This window comes from Sciurus vulgaris (assembly GCF_902686455.1).
Source record: "Sciurus vulgaris genome assembly, chromosome: 2".
NCBI classification, from domain to species: domain Eukaryota; kingdom Metazoa; phylum Chordata; class Mammalia; order Rodentia; family Sciuridae; genus Sciurus; species Sciurus vulgaris.
In genome coordinates this window covers 28,180,285-28,202,801 of record NC_136462.1, presented here as the reverse complement: position 1 = coordinate 28,202,801, position 22,517 = coordinate 28,180,285, and the positions used below count along the sequence as shown (strand labels likewise).

General features: G+C 49.3%; 1 long non-coding RNA gene across 1 annotated transcript in view; it reads left to right on the top strand.

The window, feature by feature from the left end:
* LOC306653774 overlaps positions 1-21,449 on the top strand; it is a 40,626-nt gene extending 19,177 nt beyond the window's left edge. The window contains exons 3-5 of the long non-coding RNA XR_013761791.1: positions 13,287-13,445; positions 19,018-19,171; positions 20,579-21,449. This is a non-coding gene — a long non-coding RNA (uncharacterized lncRNA). The remainder of the gene's footprint in view (positions 1-13,286; positions 13,446-19,017; positions 19,172-20,578) is intronic.
* The last annotated feature ends 1,068 nt before the right edge of the window (positions 21,450-22,517 follow it).

Here is a 22,517-nt window from a genome sequence, read left to right as displayed (position 1 = left end):
CAAGTCTAAACAACTTGAAACTTGTTTTTTAAATAGCTAGGTCTAAACTTCAGTATGCATGTCTGAATGACAAGTCAGTACAACAGTACACATTTATTTTTAAAAAATATTTTAATTGGATTTTTTACCCCCAATTTCATACCAGTGGGATGTCAGGAAGCTGTTGGGTGCTGCACAGCTTCCCAGACCTTGGATCATGTTGGATACTATTATTCAGATTTCTGTGACTGTGACAGAATATCTGAGATAATCAACTTAAAAGGAAAAAAAGGTTTATTTTAGTTCACAGTTTTGAAAGTTTCAGTCCTTGGTCACTTGGCTCTGTGACTTTGGGCCTTTGGAAGAAAGCATGTCATGGCAGGAACTTGTGGAACAGGAAGTCTGCTCACCTCATGACTACTGGGAAGCAGGAGATGGTGGGGGGACTAGGCCAGGGTAGGACCCTGATGACCTAACTTCCTCCCACTAGGCCCCACCTCTTAAAGAGGCACTACCTCCCTGTAGAGCCACAGGTTGGGGGCCAAGAGTTTAACACACAAGCCTTTGGGGGACATTTCAGATCGAACCTATAGAGGACACTGCCACCCTCGTTTCTGGTTCCACACTAACTGTTATTGCGGCAACCACTGAACACCCAGCTTCTCAAAGATAATAGGGGATTCCCAAAAAGACTGTAGCAAGAGCTCATGTTGAAGCCGGGAGCCCTCGAGCTAGGGGTTCCCAAGCATGTCAAGTGTCCTGTTTGCCTGGAACATTGACAACACCCCACAGTCCCTCTGAGTGTGCTGCTGTGCCCAGGGCACCTTGGGACACACTTTGGAAACCACGGTGGTGGAAGACCTGGGTTCAAGTCTGTTTATTTATTTCCTTATTCACATATTAATTAATTTCTTTTTTAACAAACACTTTCACGTACCAACTCTGTTCCAAGAGCTTCCAGAAGCACTAACTTGTGGGACCATGCCAACAACCCCTGAGACTGGTATTATTCTGTGATGGTTGATTCTGTGTTCGGACTTGGTCAGCCTATCACGCTGAGTTGTTTGGTCAAGCAGCAGTCTAAATGTTGCTGTGAAAGTCTTTTCTAAAAAATGCTTTATCAGTGCATTGTAACTACACATAATGGACTCATTATGCCATGTTTGCACACGCACAGGACGTGATTTGATCAATCTCATTCCCTGGTACGTGGAGGTATTTTTAGGTGTGATTAGCATTTACATCACTAGAGTGAGGCAGATTGCCACCCACAGTGTGGGTGGGCCTGGTCCAATCGGCTGAAGGTCTTAGGACTGAGGTTTCCCAAAGAAGAAGAAATTCCCAGCAACATAGAAATCCTGCTGCCTGTATTTCCAACCTGTTGCCTGCAGAATTTGCACTCAGGACTATGACATCAGTCAACTTACTGGAACTTCCAGCCTGCTGACCTGTTCTATAGGTTTCAGACATGCCAACCCCCACAACCGCATAAACCAGTTCTTAAAACCTCTCTCTTTCCGTATATTTCATTAGGAAAAGATGAGAGAGAATTCACTGGTGCTCATCCTTTTCCTGTCTTTGTGCCTCAGACAAGGCTAAGATGCCAGGAGCTACAGCAGCAATCTTGTGACTACGCGGCACAAACCAATAGGCTAATGGTGGCAGAACAGAAACAAAGAGAGACTGGGACTTTGAGTTTGATTGAACGGCTAAACCACTGCTAGAACCTGCTGCCTCTGATCTCCTTGGTATGCAGAGTATGTAAATCCTTATGGCTAAGCTACTATGACTGAGTTGTGTTGCTTGCAAGTCACAGCATTGTCAATTGATAGAAATGCCCTTATCGGCTCCTAGGTATCAAGACTTAGTGTGGCGAGTGATCTAGGGTCCTGACTTTGGGGATTGTTGATATGGGCTTCAAAGAAACTGAATTTACTCTTATTTATTTATTTTTATTCAGTGCTGAGGATCGAACCCAGGGCCTCACCCATGCCAGGCAAGTGCCCTACCACTGAGCTACAGCTACAGCCCCTACCCTCCTTGGTTAAGTTGTAACTTCGGCCAACAGAGAGAGGCATTAATGCATGTTTCCCCCCCAGTAGGTAGTGCCCCCCATTCTTGATCGGTAAGACCCGTGCTCCCTAACCAGTTCTAGAGCCATCAGAGGGCTTTGGAGCTCGTAGGGGGGTGTGAGCCCCAGGGCCAGCCTCGCTCAGACCAGCCGCCTCACTCTCCTGCTGAGACCGAGGAGTATCTCGGGGTGCTGGATAAAACCTGTCACGGTGGTTTGGGGACTGATATGGAAACGTAGGCTGAATCATAACGCCGTTTAGTTCAGGCCTCTCCGTCTCTCAGTCGCTACCTTGTTGAGTGAACACGTTCCCGTTGCTGCCTGTCCCCGGGAGGAGCTTTCCCATCGAGCTTGTGACGATCTTGTGAGGTAGGAGCTGCTGTTTTCACCAGTGAGGTTCAGTCTTCAGACAGATGTGGGCCTGGCCCCCACAGGGCTCTGCTCCTACCCCGCTGGCCAGCCCTTTCTAAATCAAGGCCCCCGAGAGGAAACACAAGGCACGTGAGCACGGTTTAGAAAGGCCCCTGCTGTCATCCGAGAGATGATCCCAGTGAGCGGGAGTGAGGCGGCTAATGCTGTGAGGCTGAGGTTGGATAGGGTCATGGACGAGGCCATTGGCCTTCATTAAAGAAACTGCTGACCACACTCCAAAAGGGACATTGGAGACTCACTGTGGAACATGGGAAGGAAGACGCAGGCGTGTGAGTCGCCTGTCGCCTCGGGAAGTCTGAGCGCAGCATGGCTGCGGTGTCCAGGGGGACCCTCGCTCCTGTAAAGAGTGGGGTGCCTGGGGGTGCAGTGGGTAGATCTGGGCCACTCTTCACTGTTGGCACCATACGTGGGCTCAGCTCTCTGAACTGCACCCCACAGAGAAACAGGGACACCCCAGAGTGGTCAGAGAGAATGACCAGGGTGGGCTGGGCCTGGACATCACCGGGACGTGATGGTAGTGGTTGTTTTGGCCCAACCTCCCTCACCTTGGCGAGAGATCAGTCTGTAATCTCTGGGCCATCATCTCACTGGTCAGCCCTGTGGGCCAGGGCAAGCTGGTCAACCCTCAGACACATGCTCCATCTGTCCCCGTGGGGTGGTGCTGTCTGTGGGCCTTACCTGCAAGGCTCAAGTGCAGTAAGCTGAAGCTGGACAGGGTTTTTTATTATTTATTTTGATTCCAGGGATTGAACCCAGGGGTGCTTAATCCCTGAACCACATCTCCAGTCCTTCCTTATTTTTTATTTAGAGACAGGGTCTCACTGAGTTGCTTAGGGCCTCACTAAGTTGCTGAGACTGACTTTGAACTTGTGATCCTCCTGCCTCAGCCTCCCCAGTCACTGGGATTACCGGCATGCACCAACACACCCAGCTAAAGCCCTACAGTTTTGAGGAAGTCAATGTCTCTCCAAGTGGAGGTAAGAGGCTGGTAGTGAGGTGTGAGGTGGAGAAGGAAATGCAAGAAGGATGGAGGGTCTCCGTGGAACCTTCCAGAAGCCAGGCCTGGACTACAGGGCCTTCGGGGGGCTCACACTCCCTATGGAGAAGAGGTGGGAGACGTCCTTGATGGGTCTAGAAGGGGCCAGGCGGCAGCCCTCTGTGGAGCATGCACTGCAGAGGCCTAAAAATTCTAATTTGACAAAAATATAATGCAAACCAAATAAAAGATGGTAATTGGCTTATGGGCACCCACCAGCAGCCCCAGGCTAGACCCAGGGAGCAGGTAAGGAAGGACTTGGGAGCGGGCTGGTGTCTCAGGAAGGAGTGTTTCAGAATCATCAACTCGTCCCAAATCAAGGGCTGGAAGGGGATGTGCCTGACCAGGTCAGGGTTTCAGGTCATCAGATTCCCTCTTCTTCTCAGATGCCTAGAGGGACTTCATGCTAGTCAGAGAGACTCAGACCCTGCACATACCTGTGAAGCCACCCCCATGTGTGCCCGGTGTCTAGGAGGCCTGTCACCATGTAGGAGACCCCACTTGGGGCTGCCTAGAGACTCACACCCTGACCCTGCCCGTTAGGAGCTCCCGACTGGTCCCCACCTGGGGAGGGGCCAGGCTGGGCCACTTTGCTTGCTCCTACTCCGGGGTTCTTGTAGCCAGCCCCCGTAGCCAGCAGCGCTGGTCCTCAGCCCCTGCCCTGCCTGTCCTCCCCAGGGACCTCGGGGTGGACGTGACATTGGGACTCGTGTGGAGGCCGCTGGCTTGGGCAAGGTTGATGGGGACCCGCATGTCAGCGTGGGCCACCTCCTCATCACCGTAACTCTGCGCCAAATAACAAGACCCCAGGACTCGGCCAGCGCAGGCCCAGGGAGCACACTCCATTACTCTCTTTTATTCACTCGGGAGATTTATGTGGCCTATCTCCCTTCCCTTTGTCCACCTGCGAGGGCCTATAAGTCATGTCCCTGGGCTGACAGGTCACAGGGCCTGTGCTGCTGCTCTGTCAGAGTGAGTGATGCTGGGGGGTGATTAAAAGAGAGGAAGGGTGAGAGGTCAGCAGCAGACGGCATGATGGGAGTTTGGAATGTAATTATCACTCCCGTGACATACTGCTGGCTTGTTCTCCCTTCTCATAATAGATAGACACACTTGGGTGCCGCTCGGGGAGGAGGAGGCGGTGATGCCAGGAGGTGCCGGAAGCCCCTGAGCAAAGGGGCCTTGTGTAGTGGGTCTCCCAGGTGGGCCGGTGCACCAGGCCCAGGGCAGCCTCTGTGGCACGCTGGGAAGAGTGTCCTCCACATCCTGAGCTGCTCCCCAGAGCCCTGGGTACAAAGGCTGGGACAGAGGAAGCACGCGTCACTGACCTCACTGCCCTTGGATCTGAGGGGATCTGTCGGGGAAGGCCTGGACCGGGCCAGCTCAGGAGGCCGCTGGTGGGCTAGCTGGTTATGCAGTTGCCCCCAGGGAAGCACACCGCTCTGAATGCACACCCCGCCGTGGTCACCTCCCTTCTGAACCTGGACTGGCCTACGGATGTGCACCAGAGTGAGGTGTGCAAGCTCTAGGCCTGGGTCTAAAGAGGTCTTAGGGTGCCAACCTGGAGGTCTGAGTCGCTGTGTGGAGAAGTCCACGTCATCCTGCTAGAGAGCATTCATAGTGAGAAAGAGCCGGGGGATGAGAACTTCGAGAGGAGAGACGGCAGTCCTGTGTTCTGACCTTCCTGGCTGGCGGACCAGGTGTGAGGAGGAGGCCATTTTGGAACTCTGAGCCCAAACTGTAGATGGATGGAGCCGGTTGGACCTCACAGACTAGAGATGAGCCATCCCAGCTGAGCCCTGCCCTGCTGACCCACAGAATCAGAAGCAAGAACGTGACCGAAACCATTTTTAAACTGCATTATTTTGGGGTGCTTTGTTATGTGGGAAGAGCCGATGGTCTGGGCTGGGATGCCTGGAGCCATCCCTCCATTGCAGTTCACTTCCTGCCAGGGGCCAGACTCAAGCCCGGACCCTTATTGGAATACATGCACCTGTACCGAATAGAAATCCCTCCAGGGGTGTCCCTGCTGGGATTGGATAACAGGCTTGCTGAGTGCAGGATTTAGAACTTAGACCAACTCACCACTGGGGGGGACCATTGTCACTGGCATGGTCTAGAATGGTTAACGCTTGGTAATAATAAAAAGCAGATTGACTTTTAGTCAGTTTCATTGTTTCTAAATAAAGCAAAGGGGCAACACACACCCCTGATTGACCACTCCTGGGGCAGACTGCTCATTGCCTGTCCTTGGAATACCACAGCTCTTAGTTCTTCCTCATGATGGTAGGAACTTTGAGCAGAGAGAATTGGAAAGGAGTCAAATCTGCAAACAGCCCAAAGGCCAAAGGAAGGAAGGATTGGAAGTGTTTGGGGGTCTCTGGGTTGTACAGGAATTTTTGTAGCCATTAGTGCTCAGGGGCAATAATTCCTCTGGAAGTCCTGCATGCATTTTGACAGAGGAAGAGAAGGTAGGTCGTCAGGGTTAGGAAGTTTGCCAGTTTGCAGAGCAAGGAAGTAGCGGAGCTGGGGTGTGGACACAAGACTTTTGGATTCTGGACTCCAGGACTGGCGAAGCTGAAGGGAAGAGTGATCCCTGGTCTCACAGGCTGGGACATCCTAGATAAGGCTGGAGTGTCCTCTGACAGAGGCTATGAGGGCCTCGTCCTTGATGCTTTCTTGAGAGGCATCTCAAGAGAGTTTTACCCCAACTTCCACAGCTATCCTAAGAAGGAATCTGGCTGATACAATCTCTCTCTTTCACACAGCAGCATACAGTGCCAAGTTACACGGGGCTGGACAACCTGGACTCAGATCTCAGGTGCTCAGCATAGCTTTGTGACCTTGGACAAACCTCTCAGTCCCCATTTCTTTTTCCAACAAATGGAATTAACAACCGTATTTATCACATTCAAACTGATGTGCAGCTCAAATGAGTCAATATACTCAAAGAATGAGACTCTGGCATTGAATCAGTCTGCTTTTTATTTGCTATGACCAATGTACCCACTCAGAACAACTCTGAGGATGAAAAGATTATTTTGGGCTCACAGTTTCAGAGGTTTAGTTCAATACCGGTCAGCTCCTCCATTGCTTAGGGCCTGAGGTGAGGAGGACCATCATGGTGGAAGGTATGGAATCTGCTCTGCTCACCAGGAAGCAAAGAAAGGAGGGGGCGCCACAGGGCTGATGAACCCTTCTAGGTCATGACCGCAGTGACCCTCTTCCTCCAGCCATGCCCCACCTGCCTGTAGTTATCACCCAGTTAGTTCATTCACACCATGGTGGATTAGGTTACAACTCTCATAATTAATCACTTTACCTCTGAAAATTCTCGTATTAACATAGGAGTTTTGGGGGTCACCTCATGTATCCAAATCAGAACAGACACATAATATTTTAAATCATCTAACAAATATTATTATACTGCTGCGGACAGGCTCTTTCAAAAACGTTACCAATATTAGCTTATTTAATTCTTCCAGCAATGGTATGAAGTAAATACTATTATCCCCCATTTAATAGATGGGGGACCCAAGATACAGGATGATTAAGTGACTCACTCAGAGTCACACAGTTAGAAAATGACAGGACTCAAACCCAAATACTCCTATGTCCCAGATATATGCTTGACATGTACACAGAGTTGTGCTCAGTAAATGGCAGCTGGTAATTTTACCCAGTTTCCCTGAATAAACTTCCAGTTTCTTTTATCTTTCCCTCCCCTTTCTTCCACAGAAATTATGGTGGGTGCCCTTTGCTATGAGTCATCGCAGGAAAAGAAAAGGCAGAAAAGTTGACGGGTACCATCTTCCACCCCCCAAATAAGCAAAATGTAAAAGAATAGTGATATCAGATATTGTGGAAAGGACGGGGAAGCCGGGGGAATATAAACAGTAAATCCTCCTTGGAGGAGGGACGGTTAAAGTTAAAACCCTGTATTTCCCATGATCCACCAATGCTGCTTCTTGGTGTCCATCCCAGAGAAAGGCATGTTCATGTGCACGAGGTGACATGGGCCTGAGTGTCACTGCTGCATTGTGATGGGGATAAACTAGGAACAACCTCGGTGTCCACTGGTCGAGAAGGGCCACACCAAGTACAGAGCCACCCGCTGCCACACCCGCTATGAGCACCTCATGATGGTGAAAAGAATGTGATAAGTCTCTAGGTGTTCGTGTGGAAGGACCCTCAGATTGAGTGTTCATTCGTTTATCCAACCAGCAAGCATTTACTGAGCACCTTCTAGGTGCCAGGCACTGTTCTAGGTCCCAGGGACAAAGCTGTGGACAGGCTAGACACACAAACACAAAACCACACCAAAGAATAATAATATATATTCTCTCTCTCTCTTTTTGATAAACAACATATGTTTATTAGCCACAGTTCTGGGGGCTGCTCTGGCAGATTCAGTGTCTGGTGAGCTTCGTTGCTCTCTGCTTTAAAGATGGCGGCCTGCTGCTCTGTCCGCAGCTGGCAGAGGGCATTGTATCTTTCCTAAGGGTACATGTGTCTGTATGTGGGTACACAGAGAAGAAACTGGAAGTTTACATCCAAAATTGCTACAGTGATAACCTCTAGGGAAGCAGAAAGACACCGAGACTTGTTGGTCATTACTGATTTTTTTATTTTACAGTGAGAGTTTATTTTTGTATTAGTTTTATAGTTAAAATTTAATACTAAAATGGGAAAAAAAATCAGGAAATGTGGCTTTCTGTGTAGTAGACCTTGAAATCAGACAAATATGAAGTCTTAGTCTACTCAGGCTGTCGTAACAAAATGCTACAGACAGTGTGGTTTAAAAAAACAGTTCTGGAGGGTGGGTAGTCCAAGGTCAAGGTCCCAGTAGATTCCATTCTTTCTAAGGGCTTTCTTCCTGGCTCACCAATGTATCCCCCAATGATGAGTAAGAGCGTTGGCCTCCCTCTTCCTATATGGAAACCAATCTCATCAGAGGGGCCCCTCCCCCATGACCTCATCTCAGTCTAATTACATCCAAAAGGCCCCGCCCAGGTCACCTCCACATACTCACTTTGGGTGTTAGGGCTTCACCATATGAGTTTCAGAGGACCTGAGTTAGAATCCCAGTCATTTACTGTGTGACTTTGGCAAATTATTATTCTCTCTCGAACTCTGTTTAATCAGCTATAAAAATGAGGTTCCCCATTCTTTACATTACAGGATTGCGGTGAGTTCTAAAGTCTCATAAACGTGAGTCCCATTTCCTGGTGACTTGAACCCTGGTCTGTTTCCCTGGCAGACCCCATCTCCCTCCAACCCCCCTCCCCGATCTCCCTTACCTCCTGCACATGACTTACTGTCCTTGGGCTCCTATAGGAATGTCCGTGTCTGGGAGGCCCAGGGAACACGTGCGGTGTGCTCCAGAGAAAGCCATCAGGAGCACTCCCGAGGGGAGCAAAGCTGGGCTTATCAACCTGTTGCAACCATGGGGACTGCTGGTCTCAGGAAGAGGGGAGTTTAAACGAATTCCTAAAGGATTTGGGTTTGTGGTAGGCAATTTGGGGAAGGATTCAAGGAGGTGGGGCTTTGCTCTGGTTGGATGCTTTCAGGAAGTGGGCAATTCTATAATTTTGCATGTTAAGGACTCTTCTCTATAAGAAGAGACTAGATCTAAGCTAAAACTGTCATTGGTAAAGAAGCAGCAGGCATTCTATTAGCCAGGAAAGAGCCCCCTAATCAGTGACCCCTAAAGCATCCTCAGGGAACCCGTAGATCTCTTGGGGCAGCATGGCTAAAATCCTTCATCTTCCTGAACATTGAACTTTCTGGAAGTCTAGAAAAGGGCAGTTTTTCATCCAAGGAACTAACTCTGTCCCCCACCAACCTTCTGGTCCCTTCCACGGCTTGAGGGGGGTCTGCTTATATGTCATTCAGGTGTTCAGACAAAATTTCTACTATTTCTACTAGATGGTGAATGGGCACAGCAGAGAATGTTGTCATTAGAATGTTCTAGAATGTGTCTGGCTTGGACTGGTGGCTACATGACCCTGTTCTGCACTGTGCCTACAGCTCAGGGAGGTGCCGGATCTGGCTCACAGAAGCTCACAGAAGCTCAATCTGTGCATCCTTCCCCAAATCTGCATTCAGTGATGTCCTACTGGTGGCTGGAAATAAGCCATAGTGGGGGTACTTATGTCACAGAAATGGGCAAAAGTTACCTTCAGATCTTTTCTCCCATGATGGCCCCCTTACATATTTACCAGCACACTGTTGGGGTAGACATATGTAAATATGTGTTCAGCTGTACACCAGTATTTGTGTGTTTTCCCACATGCATATTGTTCCTTCATAAAGAGAGCTGGGATCTCCGACTCCAAGTTCCACGATGCACCTCAAATGATGTGCTGTCAAGGGCTGGAGATGTAGCTCAGTGGCAAAGCACTTGCTCACCATGCAGGAGGCCGTGTGGCTCCCCATCACCACACACACACACACACACACACACACAACTATTTATTATCTTCCCTTTCCCCCTAAGTTCTGTGAAGGCCAAGAGCCTCATCTGCCTTATTTACCACCCAGCAATTAAAGGTTAGATGATAAAAAGAACTTCCATGGTTCCCAGGAAACTTGAGCCATCCTAAGGGCGTGCCTGTCTAGGTTTATGGTAAAGACCCTTGGGTGTCCCCCATTGCTGCCTCTGCATCCCAGAACTATCAGTGTAGACAGCTTCTTATGGCCTCCACCCTGACATTTTTGGAAAACTTTGGCTCCTTTTTCAGTCTCTCCTGACCCCTATAGATAGCATTAGCTATAATTTCCTTTCTGATTCTTTGTTTCTCTAAAGAGCACTTAACCCTGTCGAGTAGAGGTCGAAGGCCATGTTTCCCCAGCAGGACTAGAGGTTGCTGAAGAAAGACCATGTTTTATTTGCCTGTGCATGGAGAATACTGCAGTGCTGCATCCACCTGATCAGGGGACTGTGGAATGAGCAAAATGGGCTTCAAGAAGATAGCCTGAGAGGTCTGGAGGAAGGACATACCAGTCCTTTGACAAGATCGCACATTGCTGAAACCAGGTGACTTCAGAAACCAGAAAGGCCAGTGGGTTTTGAGCTGTGGAGGCTGACCAAGCAGTCTTCCCAGCCCGTCTCCACTACTAAAGCAGAGGAGAGAGCTGTGCATCCTGGACACAAGGTCGGGACTCATCTACCACTGGCTGCCCTTTGCCTGGGGTAGGTCGTCTTAAGATCCTGCACAGAGGCACTGCCTTGCCCACACACAACATTCGAGATTTTTTCTGGATCCTCCAGGTGGAAGAGATTTGTTCCCGTCTAATCCAGGTCTCCTTTCCAGGAGGATTTTTATTCTCAAACATCTCCTTTACTGGCAGGGGCAGGAGGGAGGCAGCTGGGGTGCGAGGCTACGCTATGACTTGACGCGGTGATGCCACGGATGTTGTATATGTAAGATGTCACAAAGCTGCGCACCTAAGAATTGCGCACAGAAATGAAAAAGCAAAAGAAACAGCAAAATGAAATCCCTCTCCCAGTGCTATCCCTGTGACTCCTGCAAGGGATCCTGAGCCAGGGGCCAGTAGGGTCCAGGAGGCTGAGCTCATCAAGAGAGAGGCAAGACCTAGGGGAAAGGAAGACCCCCTAAGGCTTCCCAGGAAAGACAAGGATGCTTGGGCTTCGAGAGATAGGAGGGCCCGCCGGAGGAAGGCGTTGGACATTGTGAAAGACATGGACACACCGAGGGTGGAAAGCAGAGGGGCCCGAGTGCTGGGGGACCGCCAGCCAGAGGGAGGTGGGCTCTGGGAGGAGGGGGCGGGCTGGGGAGGAGGGAAGGGAAGACAGCGTGACTGCGTCTGATCTACAGTGACGAGTACCAATGTTAACTGTCACCTCTCATCTCCAAACTAAATCACACCTGGAATTGGAGGCACCGAGGAGCTGATAGAGTCAGCCTCGCAGAGGCGACAAGTCAATCAGCACGGAGATGCGCGCGGAGACACCAGCTCCACCGGCCCGGGCGCCTTCATTCATTCTGGGATTTACACTTGTCAGGCTGCCGCCTGGGGGTGGGCAGGAGGAGGGGTGGACAGGAGGCTGGTCTCACTTCAGCTCCACTTAAAACCGGATGACTGGCGGCTTCTCCCAGGGGTCCTGCAGGCCGGCCACTCTCTCTTGTTGCCCCTCTACTTCTCTACCCTGTGGGTTTTCACCGCGGGCTCTGGTGGGAAGAAGCCCAGCAATGGGCAGATTGGGGAAAGATGGGTGGTCTCAGTATAAGGGGGACTGACTGCCCAAGCAGCCCTTTCCATGCTGGGAGCACAGGAGGGCAGAGAGAATTCTGTCCCAAGCAGCAGGTCAGGGGTTTGGAGAGAGCAGGGCGGCCTTATGGAAAAGGAAAGATGAATTTAAATGGACTACTTGGAGCAAGTCTGTGGTCAAATGAAATGCAAAAAGATCTTTTCATTCATTCTATTACTGAGGACTTAGCATGGCGGAATCATTACATCTGGATAAAGGGGAGAATACAGATGTCAAAAACTTCTCAGATTGCCATCTACTACCGTCTTAGAATTAGTGAATGAACCTACAACCCTCCCACTCTCCATCCCTCACTACACCATGGTAATCCTCAACACCATCATTGATAAAAGTGCTCATGCCCATAGACATAACTGGGCTAAGTGTGGTGCATAAAGAAAATGCCCAGAGATATAAATCTGAGATGGAGAGGAAAGCCCCACTGAGGTTCCATTGCTGTTTGAACATCTATTTTATTTTCATCACCCTGAAAGTAATAAAACTTCATTACAGAACATTTGGAGCAACAGAGGGAAAAAGAATCACTACATATAGAGTTAACATTTTGATGTGCTCCTGTCTAATCTTTTTTTCCCTCTATCTCTTGAACATTTTTTCTTAAAAGCCCTTAGCCCAGAGCACATCCCATGTCAATGAATGTGTAGTTAGGGGCGGAAGCTTCGTATTCTCCTCTGACCCCCATTCAGACTGGCCCCTGAGGATAAGGCTTCATTCTGCCTGGTGCCCGGGCACAGAAATGGTGATACAGGCATTCAGCAGGCTGATCTCTTAATCCAGATTGGTGTAGTCATTTGAAACTGAAAGCAGCTCCTTTTAATGTTGCCTGCTTCTCGGCATTAACTTCTCTTTGATGTAATTTTTGCTTCCGATGCTCTCTCCCTTCATGGGTTAGATTAGTGTGAAATTGGCCTGGCTCCTCTAGAGACTGCGGTGTTAAGCTTCAAATATTTGGTCCTTATTGGAAATCCTTAGCCCACATCAGGGGAGAAAAGTAACTGTGTAACTAGGAGTGAGTGAGTGTGTGTGTGTGTGTGTGTGTGTGTGTGTCTTGAACACACGTGTGCAGGAAAGAAGTTAATGTTGGCAAGAGGGAAGGTGGGGATGTTGAGACTGTTCTCCCTTTATTGACTATGAAAGATCTGCTTGTCATGATCTGGGGTGGAAGCCATCAGAATAGGTCTTAGGGAACTTGAGAACTTCATAATGGAAGAAAGTCCCATTAGTCTGCTGCACCTCGGGCTGGAGCTGTCCAAAGTTCTGAAGAGAAGGAAGAAAGGTGATGGTATTCAGGAAAGTAGTAGGGCAGTTATGTACCCCTGCCTGCATCGCTGGGGTTCTGCCTACTCCTGTGAGTGTGCCACCTATTTCGGTTGTGACCTTGGAACACAGACTATATAGTCACCAACATTCTGAAAGGACTGGCAGGTGTGGTCCCTTCAACAGTCCTTCCTTTCTTTTATGCTACTTCCCAGGTGACAAAGAAGAGTGGTAACTGGGCGCAGGTACTCAATTGCAAGGAAGACTCACCTGAGCACCTGGACAGCAGAGGGTCCCCCTCACTTTTAAGGGAGAATTGCAGAGTCATCTGCAGCGAGTGATTCAGATGAGACCTGAAGAAAGAGCTGCTCCAGGTATCATGACTCATCACACCTCCACCTCACTCCCTTAGAAGCAGACTCGGGCTCTCTGCCCCAAAATTCAGGTTGCTGTCTGAGGTTATCACTGGAGGACGGAAGCTGCCAGAGGCAATTCTGACTGCCATCTTGCCTGAGCTGTCCATAGTGGAAGTGATCACTGAACTATCTGACCACCAGGGTCTTTTGGGACAACTAAGACTCTCCATTTGGGAAAACAGTTAAGTTCCAAATGTTTGAAGCTTGTTATCAGCCAACCAGGTAGCCCCTGCAATCCACAGTCAACTTCCTCTGCCCCGCTGCTATTCTTTTTCTTTTCTTTTCTTTCTTTATTTTGGTATCCAGTATTGAACTCAGGGGTGCTTAACCTCTGAGCTACATCCCCAGCCCTTTTATTATATTTTATTTACAGCCAGGGTCTCACTGAGTTGTTTAGGGCCTCACTAAGTTGCTGGGGCTGGCTTTGAACTTGCCATCCTCCTGCCTCAGCCTCCCGAGCTGCTGGGATGCACCACAGAGACTGGCGCCACTGCTATTCTTGACCATTACTTTCATGTCTGGTCTCTTCTTCACACCACTCCTTTCCCTGGTCTTGGCCCTCTGCTCTCGAAGTCAGTATGCATCTTTGACCTTTCTTGGCTTGCCGGTCCCCTCGCTCCTCCAGGATCCTTGCACTCACCTGGGTCTTTGGCCTTGACCCTTCCCCTCCCAGCTTGCCCCACTCAATGGCCCTTGGGCCAGGTCTCTGCCTGGGGAAGGGCTTCGGCCCATTTTGGTTTAGCCTTGTGCCTCCTTGTGCGGGGCCCTCCTCGCCCCTTCCTGGGTCCGCAAATCACTCCTTCCAGTGTCAGCCGGCAAATTGGTTTATCCTCCCCCAGCCCGGCTTTCATTACCTTGCCGAGATGAAGCGATATCTCCTCTCGGAGGCTTCCCGTCCGTGCCGCCGCTGGCATAATAAATGAAGACAAAGTGCCGGCGGCAGAGACCATCTCTCCCACCGCACCACCAGCCGCTGCCAGCTTCATTATTCGCTTAAGTTGCCGGAGAGAATTACTTAACCCTGACCCGTGTATTAGGGGCCTGTATTAATGCCGCGACAGGCGCCTCTCACGGCAGAGAACAATTTATTAGTGCCGAAACAGGCTGCTTTTCTCTGTCATTTTTCCAATCTGAGCTTTGAACACACATCATTAAACTTGTCTGACTCTCTCCCCTTCTCCATCATTCCTTTTCCATTTTTTTAAACAGAATGCACCGCAGAGAATGGAGATTGTTCTGAAAATCGGCTTCTCCCTCTCTTTTCTTCCTTTTCTTTTCTTCTTTTCCTATTTCTTATTCTTTCCTTGAGCTCTTTTTGATCTTGGTCAATCCCCTAGTTTTGGAGTCAATACATCTGGAGGGAATATTTGGTTTCTGGAAGGAAATTGAGTTGTCCATTGGATTTGGGTGTGGTGGAGAGGACAACTCTGGTCCTGTCCCTGGAGGCCTGCATCAGATGCCTCTCCCTCGGATGCTTCCACCTCTGTCTCTTTTCATGCCTCCAGTGGAGCATCTTACTTTGAAAGGAGCCTTGGAGCCAGGCATGGTGGTGCACACCTGTAATCCCAGTGACTAGGGACGCAGAGGCAGGAGGAGCACAAGTTCAAGGCCAGCCTAGGCAACTAAGTGAGATCCTGTCTCAGAATAAAAAAATAAAAAGGGATGGAGATGTAGCTCAGAGGTAGAGTGCTCTGTACTTAAAAAAAAAAAAAAAAAAAGAAAGCAGGCCTCAAGACGGATTCTGGGAGCTAACGGGCCCAGGTGTGAAGAACTGGGCAGGGTTTCTATTTGCTATGGGGAACTTCCCATGTGCACAGTTGGGAGCAAAGGTGGGGAGGGGCATAGAAGCACCCAGAGATGGCCGTGCAGTGTCTGAAGCACCCTGAGCCCAGGTGCAAAGGCTGGCCATGGCCTGGGGAGTTGGCCATTGGGCCGGGCCACCCTACGACCACATGCACAGCCCTCCCTAACCAGAGCATGCAGGGTGTCTGTTCCTAGGTGTTCTCACCTTTGACTCCTCATGTGGCTTGGTCTTGGCACCTGAGCTTCACCTGTAGCTTCCACAACTTCCCTGGCTCCTGGTCTGGGCTCTTTTACCCTTACACAGGCCTTTGTCTGTGGCACCTGCTGCTGCCCAAAGCCACATGGAGCCCTGCTTGGAGGCAGTGGCTGCCACTCTCCCTGGTGGCCCTCTCTGACCCTTTGTACTGAAGATACATATGACCACTGTCTTCCTTTCTGTTCTCCTGAAGGCAGAACTTGAGTGGATGAGGGTCCAGATAGTTTGAGAGGCGACACCAGGGAGCAGGAGTGCAGGGTGGAGAGAGTGAGGCCAATAAGGAGGGAAAGTCCATAAAAGGATTTGGAGCCGCTGTGGGCAGCAGGGTTTGGCGCTGCAAGGTCCTCTGAGCTGGGTACAGAATGCCTCAGGAGCCTTCTGTCCACCATGGGCTAAGGGGGCATAAACTCTCATAACCCAATTACTTCTCCCCGTCCTTGTGTGATGTTGGGAAGGGGGAGATTTGCTGCTGAGCAACTTCCCCTGGGGCCGAAAACTGGGGAGAAAGGTGAGGCTGTGGTTGGAGCAGGCTGGGGTAGGATGGTTCACACGATGCTGACCAGCGTGGTTGTGGCTGAAATCAGAGGCAGGTCAGGAAGAGATGAACTGCGCCAACAGCACCCACTCCTGCCACCACCCCACACAGTCCCCTCTGCTCCCCTCAGTCCTCAGCACCTCCAGCAGTTCTGAACTTTGCAGTCCCAGTCTGACCAGGGCTGCATACATAGGCCAGGCAAGGACAAAAACAAGCGAGGCAGGAAGAGGGCAGGTTTTTATTCAGCCTTTTCACTGCTGTGGGTAAAAGTCCTGACCTGAACAATTGTAGAGGAGGAAAAGTTTATTCAGGGAGTCATGATTTCCGAGGTCTCTGTCCATAGGCTCCATTCTTCAGGGCTCAAGATGAGGCAGAACATCATGGTGGAATAGTGTGGCAGAGGGAAGTGATGATCAGGAAGCAGAGAGACTCCACTGGCCAGATACAAAATAAAAAACCCAAAGGCATGCCCCCAATGACCACCTCCTCCAGCCACACCCTACCTGCCTTCGGCTACCACCTCAGTTAATCCCATCGGGTGATTCATTCACTGATTGGGTTAAGACTCTCATAACCCAATCATTTCTCCTCCAAACCTTCTTGCATTGTCTCACAGGTGAGTTTTGGGGGGAACACCTCACATCCAAACTATAACAGGTAGTAATCAGGAACTTGCCTGGATTGGCAAATCGCGGAGTGAAGACAAGTTCATAATTAAAAAACGGGCGTTAGACAAGCATGTTTGGGGTCCTGAAAAATTTGACTCACAGACCCCCAGTTTAGTACCAGGTGGAGACTTTAGAAGGGAGGAGACGTCCGTGAAGTTTCACTCACTTTTTTGCATTCTTCCCAACCCTGCCTCAGGGCGTTGGAATCTGAAAGGGAGTCCTGAGGAGAAGGACTAAGACTGGAGAAGATTAGGAAAGGCCATCTAAAGGCTAGTGGCTTTCCCCCAGCTCAGTCCTTCCCAAATCCCTGGGCCTGCAGATCCCTGCGACTCTCCCTCCAGCTTAGCTTCCTAGCTCTTGAAAAGTTCTCTAATCACCTCTCTGCTTCCTGCATTAATGAGCCTCTCATCTCGCTGATGGCAATCAGAATATTTGCTTATGAAAGGGACACGGTTAATAACACGATTGCTCCCCTCCGCCTCTTTCCTTCCTCTTCTCCCCCCTCCCCCTCCCTCGCCCTCCACACAATTCTCTCAATTAACGATAGGCAGAAATTAATTTTTCCCCTCGATCGAAACAATGGCAGGGAAGCGGATTGCCAGCGTGGCTTCAGATAGGGACTGCTCCCGGCAGAGCGGAGAGAAAGGAAGGGAGATGGAGGAGATAAGCAGGCTCTATCTGCAGGCACAGGACAGAGTAATACAAATGTTATCCTTAGAAATGTACTTAAAGAGGATATGTTTATAATTCGGAGGGGATTTTCGGGGGCTCGCCTGCCCTCCCTCCCTCTCCGGGGCACTCCACTCCACTCACTTCTGCATGGCAGAATCCAGAGTCGGTTGGGAATTTTGCTTCTGCTGCCTCAGTAAGTGAAGCGTCCCCACCAAGGGTGAGAAGGGAGACCAGGTTACCCAGGGGTCACGGCCACGGGCCAGGGCCCAGGGCTTAGCCCACCAATAGTGCTTATTTTGTGATCAAGTGTCAAACACCAGGTGTAAAGTCTGGCTGGTGTGTGGCTGTCCAGGTGGCACCTGCCTATCTGCCACCTGTGCCACCTCTTGTGCATCGTCTGGACTTTTGACATGGGCCTCCCTCTCAGTACGCTCCTCCGAGCGTGTAGAGAGGCAAGGGACTGAGTGGAAGCCAAGATCACATCCTAGCAAACTGGTCCTGAGAGCACTGATGCCGGAGGCTGGCAGCCAGCGTGCAAATCCCAGCTCTTCTGCTTAACAGCGCTGTGATCATGGGCAAGTTACTTAACCTCTCTGTGTCTTCATTTCTGCATCTGTGAAAGGTCGATTCACCTGTCTTACAGGGTTGCTATAAGGAGAAATGAGTAAATGCTGGTGTATCAGACAGCTTCATGTTACGGCCACAAAATACCTGAGCTGATTCACTTTAAGAGTTTATTTTCACTCCTGGTTCTGGAGGTTCAAGTGCAAGATCATCAGGTAGCTCCACTGACTTGGGCCTCTGGCGAGGGCAGCACATCATGGCAGGGGAGCATGTTAAAGCAATGGGGATCCCATGGCTTGAGGATTCCCACCTCTTAAAGGTTCTACCACCTTCAATAGTCAATAGTGCCACTCCTGACCAAGCCTCCAAGACAGGAAACATTGGGGCCACTCAATACCCAAACTAAGGCAACTAGTAAGTGTTTAAAATAGCATGTGGCATATAGCAAGTGCAATTTAAATGTTTAGTAGAGAAAAATGAAAGCCTGTATTTCTGTGGCAGCCAGGAATTTGTTGATCCACCCATGCACAGAGTAGGTAGGTCTTCTTTCTTTTTCTCCCTCCCCACTATTGCATGTCTTCCACTGAGTGACGTCCGCAGCCCTTGTTAATTTTTATTTTGAGTCAGGGTCTCATGAAGTTGCCCAGGCTGCCCTCAGACTTGCAATCCTCCTGCCTTGCCTCCCAAGTTGCGGGGCTTATAGTCCTGCGACACCGTGCCTGACTAGGATACAGACATTTTGAAGAGTTGATAGTCTTTATATTTTGAATTGTATAAAACCAAAAGGTGTGAAGAGTTCACTATAATAGTAGGGTATGACAGGGGCTATGAGTGAGAGTTCAGAGAGAGGAAGTGGAATTCAGCCAGGACAATCAGGGCTGGTTTCACAGAGGAGGTGACATCTGAGCTGAAATTTGAAGAATGTGTTGAAAAAAAAATTTTTTTTTTGGTACTGTGGATTGAACCCAGGGTGCTTTACCACGGAGCTACATCCCCAGCCCTTTTTATTTATTTATTTTTATTTTGAGACAGCATCTCCCTGAGTTGCTGAGGCTGTCCTTGAACTTGAGATCCTCCTGCCTCAGCCTCTCCAGTTGCTGGGACTACAAACCTGTGCCACCCTGCGCGGCTGGGAAAGGCCCCCGGTGGGAAGAGGAGCCAGGAAGAATGAGAGTAATGCCAACAGGTCAGTCTGGAAAGTTCGAGAAGCGGGCTGGGGCCAGGAGGATGACAGTAGCCCCTCCTGCATGCCTACCCTTCGGTGTTCACCCCACCCCCACCGGCCGCACTCTCCCCTCGCTCTCGATATCCAGGAAAAGATTAACTTCTCTCCCAGAGAGAAAGTTATCATTAGCCGAGAATTAAAAGAGTGATTAATGATGCACCCCCTCCCCGGGCCTTATCTGGCGCTGAGCTGGACAATGGGGCGGGTGGGGAGGGGAAGGGAAGGAGAGGGAGAGAATGGAAAACAATAAATATTAAGTGCAAGGGGAAAGGGGGAGCGCAGCGCTGTTCCCACTTGTTAGATTGAAGGCGCCTCTCCAGAGGGGGCAAGGCTCCAAATTGCTAATTAGCGCCTCTGAAAAGGCCTCGCTCTGATATGCGCGCCGCTGAAAGGCCGCCGTTAATGAAGGCGCGGCGGACCCGCTTCCCTTTGACTGGCCTTCATCCCTCCTCCGAGCCCCGGGCCGCCGAACAATGAGGCGGGGAGCGCCGGCTCCCCCAGGCCTCGCCGGGACAGCCCGGGCAGCGCGCGCGAAATGTGGAGGGGGAGATAAGGCCGAGCGGAGGGAAGAGGCTCACTCCCAGGGGCCCAGGGAAAATTTGCAGTTATTATGAAGGAGATGAGACAGATTAAAAGCCCTTGTGTTCGCCGCTTTGCCCCTTTATTTAGTGGCTTCATCTTCGAGATGAAAGAAGTTGGAAATGACTTTCTCTGCTTTGCGCTGCAAGAAGCTTCATGGCACATTTCTTGACTTTATTCCTTCTTTTGTTTCTCTCTTCCTTGCTTTTAACCCCTGCAAGGCTTCACTGTGCGGCCGTGGCCATGTGAGGCCTGGAGATAGGGACAGGTAGGGATGTTCCCTTTGGACCACTGGCTGCCAGACCTTGCAAGTCTGTGGCTTCGCTTGCTGAGGACAATGGCCGAGAGGAACCTCCCTGGAGAGCTCCAAGAGGAAGTCAGGGGACCTGTTATCCCCATGGTTGGAGGTTTCCAGAAGGCTTCCAGAATGCAAAGGGCCTATCTGCATTGGCAGTAGGGATGCCCAATCACCTGGACTCAAGGCCAAATTCCACGTTGCATCAGCACATGACCTTGGGAAAGACACTTCTCTGTGCCTCAGTTTCCTATTTGTAAAATGAAAATGGTGATGATCATCACCAATACCTATTGTATAAATACCTATAAACCAATGGCATTACTGTCCTTGGTTTTTTATGCCTCCCTGTTTCTATACCCTTTGCTAGTGCCTGTTCAAACTGATTCGGGGATTGGCCCCTTGGCTTGCTTTGGCCAATGTCAGTTAGCAATTTGATTCAAGCAAGGAACTGAAAAAGTGTAAGTGCTCTCTGTTTCTGCCTCTTCTTTTAGCATCCTGCTAGGTTGTGAGAACGGGTCAGCACTGGCCTCTGATCATGAAAGCATGACTGGGCCAGCCTGCTGGAGAGGCATGTGGGAGGCATGGAGGACAAGAACATCCTAGAACATTCAACCCTCAGCTGACTGTGGATTTGTGAGCAAGTCCAGCTAAGGTCAGCCAAGCCTGGGCCACATGGGCAGAACTTCCGAGCCAGCCCACGGACGTGTCAGAAATAAGTAAATATAGTTTAAGCAAATGAATTTGGGGGTGACTTGTCTTTGCAGTACTGGGGATTGAGCCCAGTGGCACTCTACCATTGAGCTATATCCTCCACCCTTTAATTTTTTTTTTTTTTTAATTTTGAGACAGTCTCATGAAATTACTGAGGCTAGCCTTAAATTTATAATCCTCCTGCCTCAGTCTCCTGAGTAGCTGGGATTACAAGTGTGTGCCACCATGCCTGACTGGGGGTGACTTGCTATTCAGCTTTCCTGTGACAACAAACTGACATACAGATGGATGCCTAGATGTCAGATGCTGACATAAACCAAACCAACCCTCATATATACACCATGGCCTTTGGGATCAGAAAGCAAGTGGCGGCTAGAAAAGGTGGTAAAGAAACTGCTATAGAAGGTTGGAAGAAAAGGTGACCCAGACTATGCCAGGTGAAGTGATTGGTGCAACTGTGGTCTGAGGTAATCTGGAAGATAGACATATTTAACAGATGTATGGATTTGAGTAATGAGAGCCCGTGTAGAATGGCAAAGGGCCAGATGCTCTTACCGACTGAATTTGATAAGGTAAGATGAGCTAAAGAAAGAAATGGCCAGAGTGTTAACAGAATTTAGAGGGAATGTAAAGAGCTCAGAACTTGCTAGATTGGAGGGAAAAAAATCTGTCCCTTATCTTTGGCTGCCCCCAGTAAAAGATACTCAATGTAATACAATGCCTGAAACTCTACTTTTGTTCTTAATGGAATAACAGGAACTATGTTTATCCTCTCATCTTAAACACTTAAAGGAATAAAAACTACCAGCATCCAACAAGGTAAAATTAGCAGTGTCTGGAAAACAGTAAAGAAATTAGAAGACAAGAGAAATGGGGAAATACAATTATAATGTACAGAAACATTAATCAATAAAATAGAGCCAGATATTGCACAGATGACAGAACTAGTAGACAAGAATAGTAGTCTACTAGTAGACTAGTAGAAAATTGACTTTTAGAAAATTAAACAGCTATTATAACTTTATCCTGTAGGTTTGAAAAGTAGAGAAAAAATGAGAGTATTTAAGAAAGACATGGAAAAAAAAAAAAAAAAAGCCCCAAATCTAACTTCTGTACAAATACAGCCTGAGATGAAAAAATACATTGGATGAGATCAACAGTAGATTAAATGCCAGGGAAGAAATGATTGGAGAGCTGGGTGTAGTGGTGTATGCCTATAATTCTAGCTACTTGGAGGCTGAGGCAGGAGGATTGCAGGACTGCAGGTTTGAGGCCAGATTCAGTAGCTTAGTGAGATCCTGTGAAGAAGAAAAAGGAGGAGGAGGAGAGGGAAGAGGAAGAAGAGGAAGAGGAGAAGGAAAAGAATAAAAGAACTGAGGATGTAGCTCACTGGTAGAGTGCTTGCCTAGCATGTCTGAGTCTTTGGGTTTAATCCCTACTACTGCAAAAAGAAGAGGAGGAGGAGGAGAGGGAGGAAAGACTCGTGATTTTGAAGACATATAGCAACATAAACTATCTGAAATAAAACATACTAAGAAAAATAAAAAAGGAATATAGGACAGAGAGAAGGAAGAAAGAAAAGAGAGAAAGATTTTGAAAAGAACAACCCAGAACAACTAATATCTGTGTATGGATGCTCCTTGATTTAGTGTGGAGTTGCATCCTAATAAGCCCATCCTAAGCTGAAAATATCATAAGCCTAAAATGCATTTAATACAC